Here is a 13,053-nt window from a genome sequence, read left to right as displayed (position 1 = left end):
TCCGAAGTGAGGTCGTGGCATGGAACAGCAGGTATCCTTGACTGCTGTGTAGCAGTGGTCAAGTATATTTGGGCCTCTCGTGGGGCAGGAGACATGTTGGTATAACTTTGGCAGCGCCTTTCTGAGGTTGGCCTGCTTAAAGTCCCCAGCTGTAATGAGCAAAGCCTCCGGATACCTGGTCTCAAGTTCACTGATGTTGGCATACAGTATGTTTAGAGCACATTCCACGTCCACCTAGGGGGGAATGTAGACCGCTGTCAGTATGATCGAGGTGAATTCCCATGGCAGATAGTAAGGATGACACTTCACCGACAGGTGTTCCAGGTCCGGGCAGCAGGAGCTTGTCAGTGCCACTGTGTCCAAGCACCACGCTGTGTTGATCAGTAGGCAGACACCACCTCCCCTTGTCTTGCTCGAAGACGCCATGCCGTCCATCCGATAGATCAAAAATCTCTCAGGTCAGATGGCACAGTCGGGGTTGGTAGGGGAGAGCCAGGTCTCGGTGAAACAGAATACACAGCAGTTCTGCATCTCTCTGCAGTAGGTGAGTCTCCCTTTAAGATCATCCACCTTGTTCTCTATGGCTTGCACATTAGCTAGTAGGATGGTGGACAGAGGGACCCTGAAGCCCCTCAGCTTCAATCTGACCAGCAGCCCAGATCTTTTCCCACGCTTCCTTGGTAAGTAGTGCATCTTTCCAGGTTTCCATCGATGCAGTGTGTTGCTGTCAGCTCTTTGAATTTGGTGGACGCGCCCCACGGGGATCAATCGGCGAGCTGCAGCGTTGGGCGCTTTGGGTCGGGCCGAGTGACGGGGGAGGCTCTGCTGCCACTTCCAGCTGCCGGGGTCCCAGGCTGTCGATTGGGTCAGGCCCCGAAGCCGACACTTAATCCCGGAGGGCCAGGCTCCTGGCTGAAACAAGTCCGTAAGCCGAGTCACGGTTGCAGAGGCCTCTGCTCCAGCCGAGCCTTGGGCTCGATTTCCGAGGTCGGCGGCGGAGGACTCACTTCCGGCAGTTGTGGATGGCCACCAACCGGGCTTTACTGTGGGTTACTGGGTGGTGACAAGCTGGGTTGCATGCATGTGTTAGTGTGTGGACTGCTGAGGGCTTGTTCTTGCTGAGAACATTAATACATTCATGCTCCATCAATCTATGGGACAACACACACAAGGAAACAACACACACACACACACACACACACACACACACACACTCACAAGCACTCACACACACATCGTCCACCAGCATGCTTTAGTTATTAATATTTGGCTTCTGGACTTCCAATTGACCTTTGGGCTTCCATCTTTGGTACTGTCCCGTGGACTGGCCGATGACAGGACCCCAAATTCCAGGTCACCAATTCAACAGCCTTCGTGCCTGCCCATGCCTTCTGCTCACCCAGACATCTGATCTTGACACCCATCATCGCTGGTCTTCGAGCGCAGAGTGGAGACCTGGACCACAGAAGTTAAGTGCAGTTCAAAAATGAAGCAGTAAGGTTTCAGTAGATTAATATCTGGAGTGAAGGGCCTGTTAGCTGAGGGGAGATGGAGCAGACTGGGTCTTCAGTCAATGCTGTCTGGAAGGAAGTGAGCAATAAGTAAAGGCACAAGAATAAGGTAACAGAGTTCAAAGTAAATTTATTATCAAATAACACGTGTGTCACCATAATCAACCTCGAGATTCATTTTCTTGTGAGCATTCACAGCAAGTACAAATAAACAATAGAATCAATAAAACAACACGCCCAACAGCACAACAAACAACTAACGCACAAAAGACAACAGAATACGTGAATACAAAAAGAAAAAATAACAATAATAGTAATAATAAATAAGCAATAAGTATTAAGGACATGAGATAAAAAGTCTTTGAAAGAGAGTCCATAGATTGTGGGAACAGTTCAGTGATGGAAATAAAGTTATCCCTTCCGGTTGAGGTTTAATAACTGCTCCTGAAGCTGGTAGTGTGCATCCTGAGGCTCCTGCACTTTATTTCTGATGGCAGCAGTGAAAAGAGAGCATGAGCTGGGTGTTGGGGGTCCTTGATGATGGATGCTACTTTCCTGTGACACCTGGAGGAACTCAGCAATGCTGAATGATGAATACTGATGGATCATAAGTTGTAAAGACACCTTGAAAGTGAGTCTGTAGTTTGTGGAATCAGTTCAGATCAGAGGTGAGTGAAGTTATCCATGCTGATTGAAGAGCCCAATGGATGAGGGGTAATAACAGTTCCTGAACCTGGTGGTGTCGGACCTAAGGCTCCTGGAACTCCTTCCTGATGGCAGTAACGAGAAGAGAGCACAGCCTGAATGTTGGGGGACCTATTGTCAAGGATGTCTGGAAATGTCAGCGGAGAAGACGCACCAGATCTGGCATGGGTTCCTTGTTGGTTTAGAACTTACATACTTAAAATCTGTGCAGACTTGATCTTGAGATGATCAATGGTTACAGACTAATGATCAATCTAAGAACTGTCAGCATTGGAGTCAGAATCAGGTTTAATATCACTGACTTATGTTGTGAATTTTTTTTGGTCTGTGTCAGCAGTACATTACAATAATAAAATAGGATAAATTACAATAAAAAGTATGTGTATAAAATAATTAAATGACATAAGTAGTCCTAAAAGAGAGGAAAATACTGAGGAAGTTCGCGCATTCATTGTCCATTCAGAAATCTAATGGCAGAGGAGAAGGAGCTGTTCCTGAAATGTTGACTTTGTGTCTTCAGGCCTCTGTACCTGCTCCTTGATGATAGCAATGAGAAGAAGGCATGTCCTGGGTGATGGGGTCCCCTAATGATGGATGCCACCTTTTGGAGGTGCCTGTATGCTGGGGAGGCTAGTGCCCATGATGGAGCTGGCTGAGTTTACAACTTCCTGCAGCCTTTTCCCCTCCTTTGCAGTGCAGTGGCTCCTCCATACCAGACTATCTTTGTGGGCAAGCATTTATTGAGGAGCTGCAACCTCTTCTTCTTCAGACCAGTGAAATGAAACCGGGCACTCGCTTCGCATTGAAATGCAAGTGGGTGTAATTATTATTGTTGGTGTTTTTTAAATAAAAGTACCAATTCCTAAACTGCTGCAAATGTAATGATTTCAAGGGTAATGAATCTCACTACTCTGTAAATCAGATTAATTTATATGTAGCAGAACGCACATGCAAATTTGAAAGGCTTTTGAATAAACATCTCACTCACAGAGGGTGGTTATTAAACCATAATTCAAACATGTCTTGTTGTGAACATGTTAGGCAGAGAAAATGAGTAATATCACCAGTTAGTTGACTTTAACTGGAACTGTACCTTAATAATTGGTGTTTTTCTCTGAGGAGAGCAGCACATTATGTCTGAATGGATGAACTGCTTTGTTTTGTTGTAATTACACCAAATGTAGAAATCAGAGAAAACGAGGCTCTTCCGTCAGTGAACAGTGGGAGTGCGGCATCATTTTATTCCCAAAGATTTCAGCTGATCTCTTTTTACAGCCCTTTTATTCCTTTTTTTTTGTGTAAATGCAAATTATATTTTTATATATCATATTTTACTCTTTTTGTCTTGGCAGTTCTAAGCATTCTGATTGGGGTAGAATAACTAACTGAGACATTACACCAGTCTCACTTACTGCTCTTCTTCCCTGGGGCACTGCTTCAGTTCAGGTAAGGGAAATGAAAATCTCCTCTGACAACTCTAAAGGGTCAAAGGTTAATTGGGGTCAGCAGTCTTAGATGAGTCCCTATGTATTCGGTCTGTAATTTGTCACTCTTTCTTCTGATTCACGTTGTTCAATGTCAGGAACAGCGATAGTCTGTATATAACAAACGGAAAATCCAAATTTTATTATTTTCCCTTTAAGATATTTAACCTTTAAGAAATGGCCGAATGTGCTCTCAGTCTCCATTATCAATTGAATTAAAAATTTTGAAATCTTTGAGACAAAGGCTTGGAAGTTCCCACGTGGATGATGTCCTGACTACGTGAAATTCTGTCAAAATTTCCCGTCAATTTCAGAATCAGAATCAGATTTAATATCACTGGCATATGTCGTGAAATTTGTAGTTTTGCAGCAGCAGTACATTGCAATACATGTAGCCCCCCCGGCAAGCCTCAGGGTCGCTCAGCTTGCTGTCGTCTAGGGAAACCACCCTCGGCCCCGCCAAACTGGGTAACTAGTTTGTGTGTGATGTACCCCACCCTGCCCAAATAACAGACAATACACCAGATACGATTAAATGAATTACAGTTTATAGATATTACTGGAACTATATAATTAATAGACAATAAAATATGGGAACCAGAGTGCCAGAGCTGACAGTGTGGCTGGGGTGAAAATAAATGATGTTAAAAGTTCAAGCAAATCCGCTAATAGAAAGGTTGTGAGTGGTGGTAAAAATCTTCTGAGGTGTATATATTTCAATGCTAGGAGTATTGCGGGGAAGGCGGATGAGTTGAGGGTGTGGATTGACACATGGAATTATGACGTTATAGCAATTAGTGAAACTTGGCTACAGGAGGGGCAGGACTGGCAGCTTAATATTCCAGGGTTCCGATGTTTCAGATGTGATCGCGGCAGAGGAATGAAAGGAGGGGGAGTAGCATTGCTTGTTAGGGAAAATATTACAGCAGTGCTCAGGCTGGACAGATTAGAGGGCTTGTCTACTGAGTCCTTATGGGTGGAGCTGAGAAACAGGAAAGGTATGGCCACTTTAGTGGGATTGTATTACAGACCACCCAATAGTCAACGAGAATTGGAAGAGCAAATCTACAGAGAGATAGCAGGCAACTGCAGGAAACATAAAGTTGTGGTGGTCAGGGATTTTAATTTTCCATATATTGATTGGGACTCCCATACTGTTAGGGGTCTAGATGGTTTAGAGTTTGTAAAATGTGTTCAGGAAAGTTTTCTAAATGAATATATAGAGGGACCAACTAGAGAGGATGCAATATTGGATCTCCTGTTAGGAAATGAGTTAGGACAAGTGACAGAAGTCTGTGTAGGGGAACACTTTGGTACCAGTGATCATAACACCATTAGTTTCAACTTGATCATGGACAAGGATAGATCTGGTCCTAGGCTTGAGGTTCTGAACTGGAAGAAGGCCAAATTTGAAGAAATGAGAAAGAATCTAAAAAGCGTGGATTGGGATAGGTTGTTCACTGGCAAGGATGAGATCGGTAGGTGGGAGGCCTTCAAAGGAGAAATTTTGAGAGTGCAGAATTTGTATGTTCCTGTCAGAATTAAAGGCAAAGTTATTAGGAATAAGGAACCTTGGTTCTCAAGGGATATTGCAACTCTGATAAAGAAGAAGAGGGAATTATATGACATGCATAGGAAGCAGGGAGTAAATAAGGTGCTTGAGGAGTATAAGAAGTGCAAGAAAATACTTAAGAAAGAAATCAGGAGGGCTAAAAGAAGAGATGAGGTTCCCTTGGCAGTCAAAGTGAAGGATAATCCAAAGAGCTTTTACAGGTATATTAGGAGTAAAAGGATTGTAAGGGATAAAATTGGTCCTCTTGAAGGTCAGAGTGGCCGGCTATGTGCGGAACCAAAGGAAATGGGGGAGATCTTAAATAGGTTTTTTGCGTCTGTATTTAATAAGGAAACTGGCATGAAGTCTATGGAATTAAGGGAAACAAGTAGTGAGATCATGAAAACTGTACAGATTGAAAAGGAGGAGGTCCTTACTGTCTTGAGGAAAATTAAAGTGGATAAATCCCTGGGACCTGACAGGGTGTTCCCTCGGACCTTGAAGGAGACTAGTGTTGAAATTGCGGGGGCCCTGGCAGAAATATTTAAAAAGTCACTGCCTACAGGTGAGGTGCCGGAGGATTGGAGAGTGGCTCATGTTGTTCCATTGTTTAAAAAAGGATCGAAAAGTAATCCGGGAAATTATAGGCCAATAAGTTTAACGTCGGTAGTAGGTAAGTTATTGGAGGGAGTACTAAGAGACAGAATCTACAAGCATTTGGATAGACAGGGACTTATTAGGGAGAGTTGACATGGTTTTGTATGTGGTAAGTCATGTTTGACCAATCTATTGGAGTTTTTCGAGGAGGTTACCAGGAAAGTGGATGAAGGGAAGGCAGTGGATATTGTCTACATGGACTTCAGTAAGGCCTTTGACAAGGTCCTGCATGGGAGGTTAGTTAGGAAAATTCAGTCGCTCGCTATACATGGGGAGGTGGTAAATTGGATTAGACATTGGCTCAATGGAAGAAGCCAAAGAGTGGTAGTAGAGAATTGCTTCTCTGAGTGGAGGCCTGTGACTAGTGGTGTGCCACAGGGATCAGTGCTGGGTCCATTGTTATTTGTCATCTATATCAATGATCTGGATGATAATGTGGTAAATTAGATCAGCAAATTTGCTGATGATACAAAGATTGGAGGTGTAGTAGACAGTGAGGAAGGTTTTCAGAGCCTGTAGAGGGAATTGGACCAGCTGGAAAAATGGGCTGAAAAATGGCAGATGGAGTTTAATACAGACAAGTGTGAGGTATTGCACGTTGGAAGGACAAACCAACGTAGAACATACAGGGTAAATGGTAAGGCACTGAGGAGTGCAGTGGAACAGAGGGATCTGGGAATACAGATACAAAATTTCCTAAAAGTAGCGTCACAGGTAGATAGGGTCGTAAAGAGAGCTTTTGGTACATTGGCCTTTATTAATCAAAGTATTGAGTGTAAGAGCTGGAATGTTATGATGAGGTTGTATAAGGCATTGGTGAGGCCGAATCTGGAGTATTGTGTTCTGTTTTGGTCACCAAATTACAGGAAGGATATAAATAAGGTTGAAAGAGTGCAGAGAAGGTTTACAAGGATGTTGCCGGGACTTGAGAAACTCAGTTACAGAGAAAGGTTGAATAGGTTAGGACGTTATTCCCTGGAACATAGAAGAATGAGGGGAGATTTGATAGAGGTATCTAAACTTATGATGGGTATAGATAGGGTGAATGCAAGCAGGCTTTTTCCACTGAGGCAAAGGGAGAAAAAAACCAGAGGACATGGGTTAAGGGTGAGGAGGAAAAAGTTTAAAGGGAGCATTAGGAGGGGCTTCTTCACACAGAGAGTGGTGGGAGTGTGGAATGAGCTGCTAGACGAGGTGGTAAATGCGGGTTCTTTTTTAACATTTAAAAATAAATTGGACAGATACATGGATGGGCGGTGTATGGAGGGATATGATCCATGCGCAGGTCAGTGGGACTAGGCAGAAAATGGTTCGGCACAGCCAAGAAGGGCCAAAAGGCCTGTTTCTGTGCTGTAGTTTCTATGGTTTCTATGGTTTCTATTAAAGGAAAATAAAAAGTGCCAAGCTTATCAAAGTTCAATCGCTTCATGCACAACAATTGGAGCTCGGGACCCTCATTCTTCACCCTGCAACCCCTTGGACCACCTCGACCTGCCGCCTGGGACCAACAATGGTGGTCGACCAGACGCTCCACACGAGTCCGTCTCTGTCTCCTCTCCTCGCTGAACATCCTGGACCTCGGACTCCTGCTCAGGGTCTGACCCCGTTCGTGACTCATAGCGCCTTGTCCATCCTCTCTCTCTCTGTCTCTCTCGCGCCTTCTGCCCAAAAGCCCGCACATCATAATAAGTTACAGACACACAGAAAGAATAACATCTATCCCAATTGGTTCGTTCATCCTCTTATCAGTAACATAATCCAAACAAACTGCTAGCGGGAGGACTTTCTCAGCAGTTAACATAACAAAGAAGCCAATTCAATTACAGGTTACCCCCACCATCCGAAGGTAGAGTGTTCCTATGAAACAGTTCGTAAGCCGGAATGTCGTAAAGGGAAGAAGCAATTGCCATTTATTTATATGGGAAAATTTTGTGAGCATTCGCAGACCCAAAAATAACCTACCAAATCATGCCAAATAACACATAAAACCTAAAATAACAGTAACATATAGTAAAAGCAGGAATGATATGATAAATACACAGCCTATATAAATTAGAAGTACTTCTCTACAAAGATTGCCTGCACCGTTCTCCATAGCAAAAATCTCATGCAAGTGCTCTTGGCAGAAACATGGCGCAAGCGCGGTCGGCAGAAAATCTCACGCAAGCGCTCTCCAGTAACCTTTAAGCTATGAAGCTGCCAAATCATACCAAGTAACACATAAAAATACACAGTCTATATAAAGTAGAAATAATGTATGTACAGTCTAGTTTCACTTACCGGAATTGGGACAGCGCCGAGCACACTGACGATGGTGTGTTAGGCTGAGTCGTCGCAGGTTGGGGTGGTGCAGTGGCCCCCACCCTCCGGGCAGCGACCCGATACTGATCTGTGGAGCATGCAGGGGTACAGCGGTAGCCAGGATGCACCCAGCACATCTTTTAGAAAAAAAGCCGAAATACACAAGCTAATTAGTTAGGTGCCGCCCGGCACGTAATTTTCGGCCCAGATCAGAGGCGACGCAATTGGCAATCGCCTCTGATCTGGGCCGACATTTACATGCCAGATGGCACCTAACTAATTAGCTTGTTTACTTAGGCTTTTTTCTTGAAGACGTGCTGCGTGCCTCCCGGCTACCATTGTATTCTCCGCGAATCGGTATCTGTCCACAGCCCGGGATTTGGGGTGGTGGGACACTGAGGTTTCGATTGTTATTCTTCCAATTGCCTCAGCTCTTCATCTATCAGTTCTTGGTCATGGGATGCCAAAACCTCTTCAACATCATCTTCATCAGCTTCCACAAGCCAAACTCACTTCGTCCTTATCTTGTTCACCACGATCGAAACACTTAATTATGTCTAGTTTTACGTTAAGTCCAATACCCTTACGAGCTCTTTTAGGCTTTTCTAATACCTTAGAACTTATCTTGCTAATGGCTGCTCAAAAGCACATGTTTAAGCAATACCGGCGAGAATGCCATTCCGAATCCGGGGGAGAGCGGCTGCTCGAGGCGCGCGCTGCCTTTTTTTTTGCACGCTGCTTTTCCCCGCACGCTGCCTTTCTTCGTAACAGTGAAAACACTTTCTGTTAGTGAAAACAGGGAACTAATATAGGTCTTTCGTAACAGTGAGGTTTTGTAAAGCGAACGTTCAAAAAGCAGGGGACACCTGTATAACATAACAAAGAAGCCATTTTAATTAGCCTACACAGTAACATAAAAGAAGAAAACCCTTTCATACATAAATAATAAAAAAACTGATGATAAATAATATATTTATATATATTTCTTATTCTAATTTATACATTTTTATATATATTAAATTAGTGCAAAAGAGAGGAAGAAAAAAATAATGAGATAGTGTTCTTGAGTTCATTGTCCAGTCAGAAATCTGATGGCAGAGGGGAAGAAACTGTTCTTGAAACACTGATTGTGAGTCCTCAGGCTCCTGTGCCTCCTCCTTGATGGTAACAATGAGAAGAGGGCATGTTCTGGATGGGGATCCTTAATGATCAATGCCACCTTCCTGAAGCATCTCCTTCATGAAGCCGTGCTGGATGCTGGGGATCTCAGTGGCATGTCTTTTCTCTTAAGACTTCAGCCTTGAAATTGTTCCTTAATTGGAATTATCATTTTTTTCTAACTTCTCAACGACAAGCATCGCAGACATAACCACATGTAATTCCACTTTCCACAGGGATCGCTCCCTTGTCCATTTGTATCTCCCCACTGATCTCCCTCCTCGCACTTATCCCTTCAGGTGTGACAAGTGCTACACCTCCTCCCTCATCACCATCCAGGACCCCAAACAGTCCTTCCAGGATCGGCAACATGACATGCTGGAATCGTCTACACCATCGGGTGCCCCCCTGGAGCTGCCTCCTCGACTTCAGTGAGACCCGATATAGACGGGGAACCACTTAGCCAAGCACCATTGCTCTGTCTGCCACAAAAGACCATCCATTCTAATTCTAATTCCCATTCCAAAACTGTGACCTGCCAGCTCATATTCCTTCCCCTCCTCTCACTATCTTATTCTGGCATCTGGCTTCTTTAATTCCAGTCATGACGAAGGGTCTTAGCGCGAAACGGTGACTGTTAATTCCTCTTCATAGACGCTGTCTGACTTGCTGAGTTTACTTTGGCATTTAGAGATACAACCTAGAACATGTCCTTCCGGCCAAACAAACCACCCTGCCCAGCAAGCCACCCATTTAATCACAGGACAATTTGTAATGAAAAATCTCATCTGCGGCAGGTGGGACCTGTACAAAACGGACGGGTTGCACTTGAATCTGAGGAGGGGGGACCCATATTCTTGCAGGTAGGTTTGCTAGAGCTTTTGGGAGTGGTTTAAAGTAATATGGCAGGGGGATGGGAACCAGTATGATAGAGCTGAGGGCGAACCAGGAGGTTTACAAGTAAATGATGGGCGTAACATAAATATAAGGAAGGACAAGCCAATGATTGGGTACAAATGCAGACAGAGCAAAGAGCTAGACTGTACCACAGAGGCAAAATTCAGAAGGGTGAAGAATACAGGACTGAAGGTGCTGTCTTTAAATGTGTGTAGCATTCGGAATAAGGTGAACAAACTCCTGGCGCAATTAGAGATTGGTCGGTATGACACTGTGGGCATCACTGGGTCGTGGATGAAAGGAGGCCATAGTTGGGAGCTTAGCATCACAGGATACACCTTGCATTGAAAGAACAGGCAGGAAGGCAAAGGTGATAGTGGGGCTCTGTTGGTAAGAGATGGAATTATATCTTTAGAAAGAACTGACATAGGTTCAGAGAATGCTGAATCTTTGTGGGTGGAGCTTAAGAAATTGCAAGGGTTAAAAAACCATTATGGGAATCATATCATTTTTTAAGCCAGAGAATAATGAATCTGTGGATTGCTCTACCACAGACTAGGGTGGAGGCCTAGTCCGTGGGTATATTTAAGGTGGAAGTTGATTGTTTCCTGATCAATCAGGGCATCAAAGGTTATGGTGAGAAGGCAGGTGTATGGGGTTGAGTGGGATCCGGGATGAACTATGATGGAATGGCAGAGCAGACCCAATGGGCTGAATGGCCTAATTCTGCTCCTGTGTCTTATGGTCTTATGGACCTACTAACTGGTATGAATTTGGAAATTTGAGCACCCGCAGCAAACACACTTGCTTACCGGGAGAACTTGTTACGCACAGTGCTGGAATTGAGCTCTGAACTCTGGAACGCCCTGAGTTTCAACAACATCACTGTAACTGCTACACTACCATGGTGCCCTAACACAGAAAGAGGTATAGAGACCCTGTATAATAGAGTTCCTCTAGCACCTTGCATGTTTTGCACAATCACATAAGTTTTTAAGGAAGCCGAGGGACCACACACCAGTCCTCACTGAGAGATCAAGAGATCAGAATTGATACGTCACCCAAGGCACTCGCAAATTTCTACAGATATACCGCAGAGAGCATTCTAATCGGTTGCTTCACTGCCTGGTATGGAGGGGCCACTGCACAGGGTCAGAAAAATCTACAGAGGAAATGGTTATCACAGGAGAGCCCAACTTTAAATGCATGGATGGAAATTACAATGGAAATTTACAAAATGGAGAAGATAACAGCATCTGTTAATCATAAGTTGGAACAATTTGATTCATACTGGGAAAAATGGTTTAACTATATAACACCTCATAGGCCTGATTTTATTCTCACAAATCAATATGTTGTAAAAAAAAGATCACTCCCTACTTGTACATAGTTTTCTCCTTTTGCTTGTTCTTTCTTTCCTCTCTTTTCTATAATTGTATACCTCAGATAAATATTATGTGGAGATTCGTGGCATATATGACTATATGATATATATGTACAATATCTGAAATATATCTTTTGGAAATGTTTGTTTGATGATGAACTTCAATAAAAAATAAATTACAAAGAAAAGAAAACTTAGCAAGCTCCAACTTGGGCACTAGCCTCCCCAGCATCCAGGTCACCTTCAAAAGGTGATGCCTCAAAATGGCGGTAACCATCAAAAAGGTCCCCCATCACTCAGGACATGCCCTGTTCTCATTGCTATCATTGAGGAGTAAGTACAGGAGCCTGAAGACACAAACTCAGTGTTTCAGGAACAGCTTCTTCCCCGCCACCATCAGATTTCTGAATGGACAATAAACCCATGAGCACTGTCTTTTTTCAGCATTTTTTCCTCTCTTTTTTCACTGCCTATTTAATTTAACTTATTATACATATACTTCCTTATGTAATATGTATTTTATATTATTATGTATTGTAATGTACTGCTCCCACTGAACAACAAATTCTGTGACATATGACAGTGATTTCTGACAAGCTACGAATCTACATGTATTTTCCCCTGAGAAGGCAACAAATAAAGTTACAAACAAATTACAAAATAGCTATCGTTTTGTGATTTTATAGAATATTGCTGAGTTTCATACATTCGTAACCCTTAAAGCAAAATCTTTCCTGACTCATAGGTCAATTTAGATTCTGGCTGATTTGCGTCAGTCATTCGAAGGTTTGGGAGATTGACAGGTTTTCAAAGTTGGATTTTGAATTCCCTTGTTTTAAATGGCATCAAATAATTCTGCTATCTGGTAATTGACATTTCACCCTGGGGAAAAGACTCTGAATGTCTACCCTATCTATGACTTTTATATACCTCCACCAGGCCCCCCTCCTTAAACTTTGACGTTTCCAAGAAAACAGTCTACGTTTATCCTGCTTCTCCTTATATTTCCAAGGCTTCCATTGTTCAATGCCGACCATGGGTGCGGCTTTCCAGCTGTCTATGTGATATGCAAGCCAGGCAGGATGATATAGACAGCAAGCTGTAGCAGGATCCCCCTCTCCACGCAGTTGATAAATCCAAAGGAACGGCAGAGACCGATACAGCTTGGCACCAGCGGAATCATAGGAATTGCCAGTCAGCATTAAACTCAATGTAGAACTTCCGTAGGGGCTCCGGCTCTGGATTTCTCCCTCATGGTTTACTCCTGAAGGCTGCCCCATGAGTGGGTATAGCCGCAAGACAGTGGAGGTTTGAGATCAGAGTTTTCCTTCTCCAGGACGAGCTGCCAGCTGTGGCTGATGAGCCCTGTCTGCCTGAAGTGACCGGTTTTAAGGTGCCAGTAAC

This window comes from Mobula birostris, chromosome 2 (assembly GCF_030028105.1).
Source record: "Mobula birostris isolate sMobBir1 chromosome 2, sMobBir1.hap1, whole genome shotgun sequence".
Taxonomy (NCBI): domain Eukaryota; kingdom Metazoa; phylum Chordata; class Chondrichthyes; order Myliobatiformes; family Myliobatidae; genus Mobula; species Mobula birostris.
Note: the sequence above shows the minus strand (reverse complement) of the source record.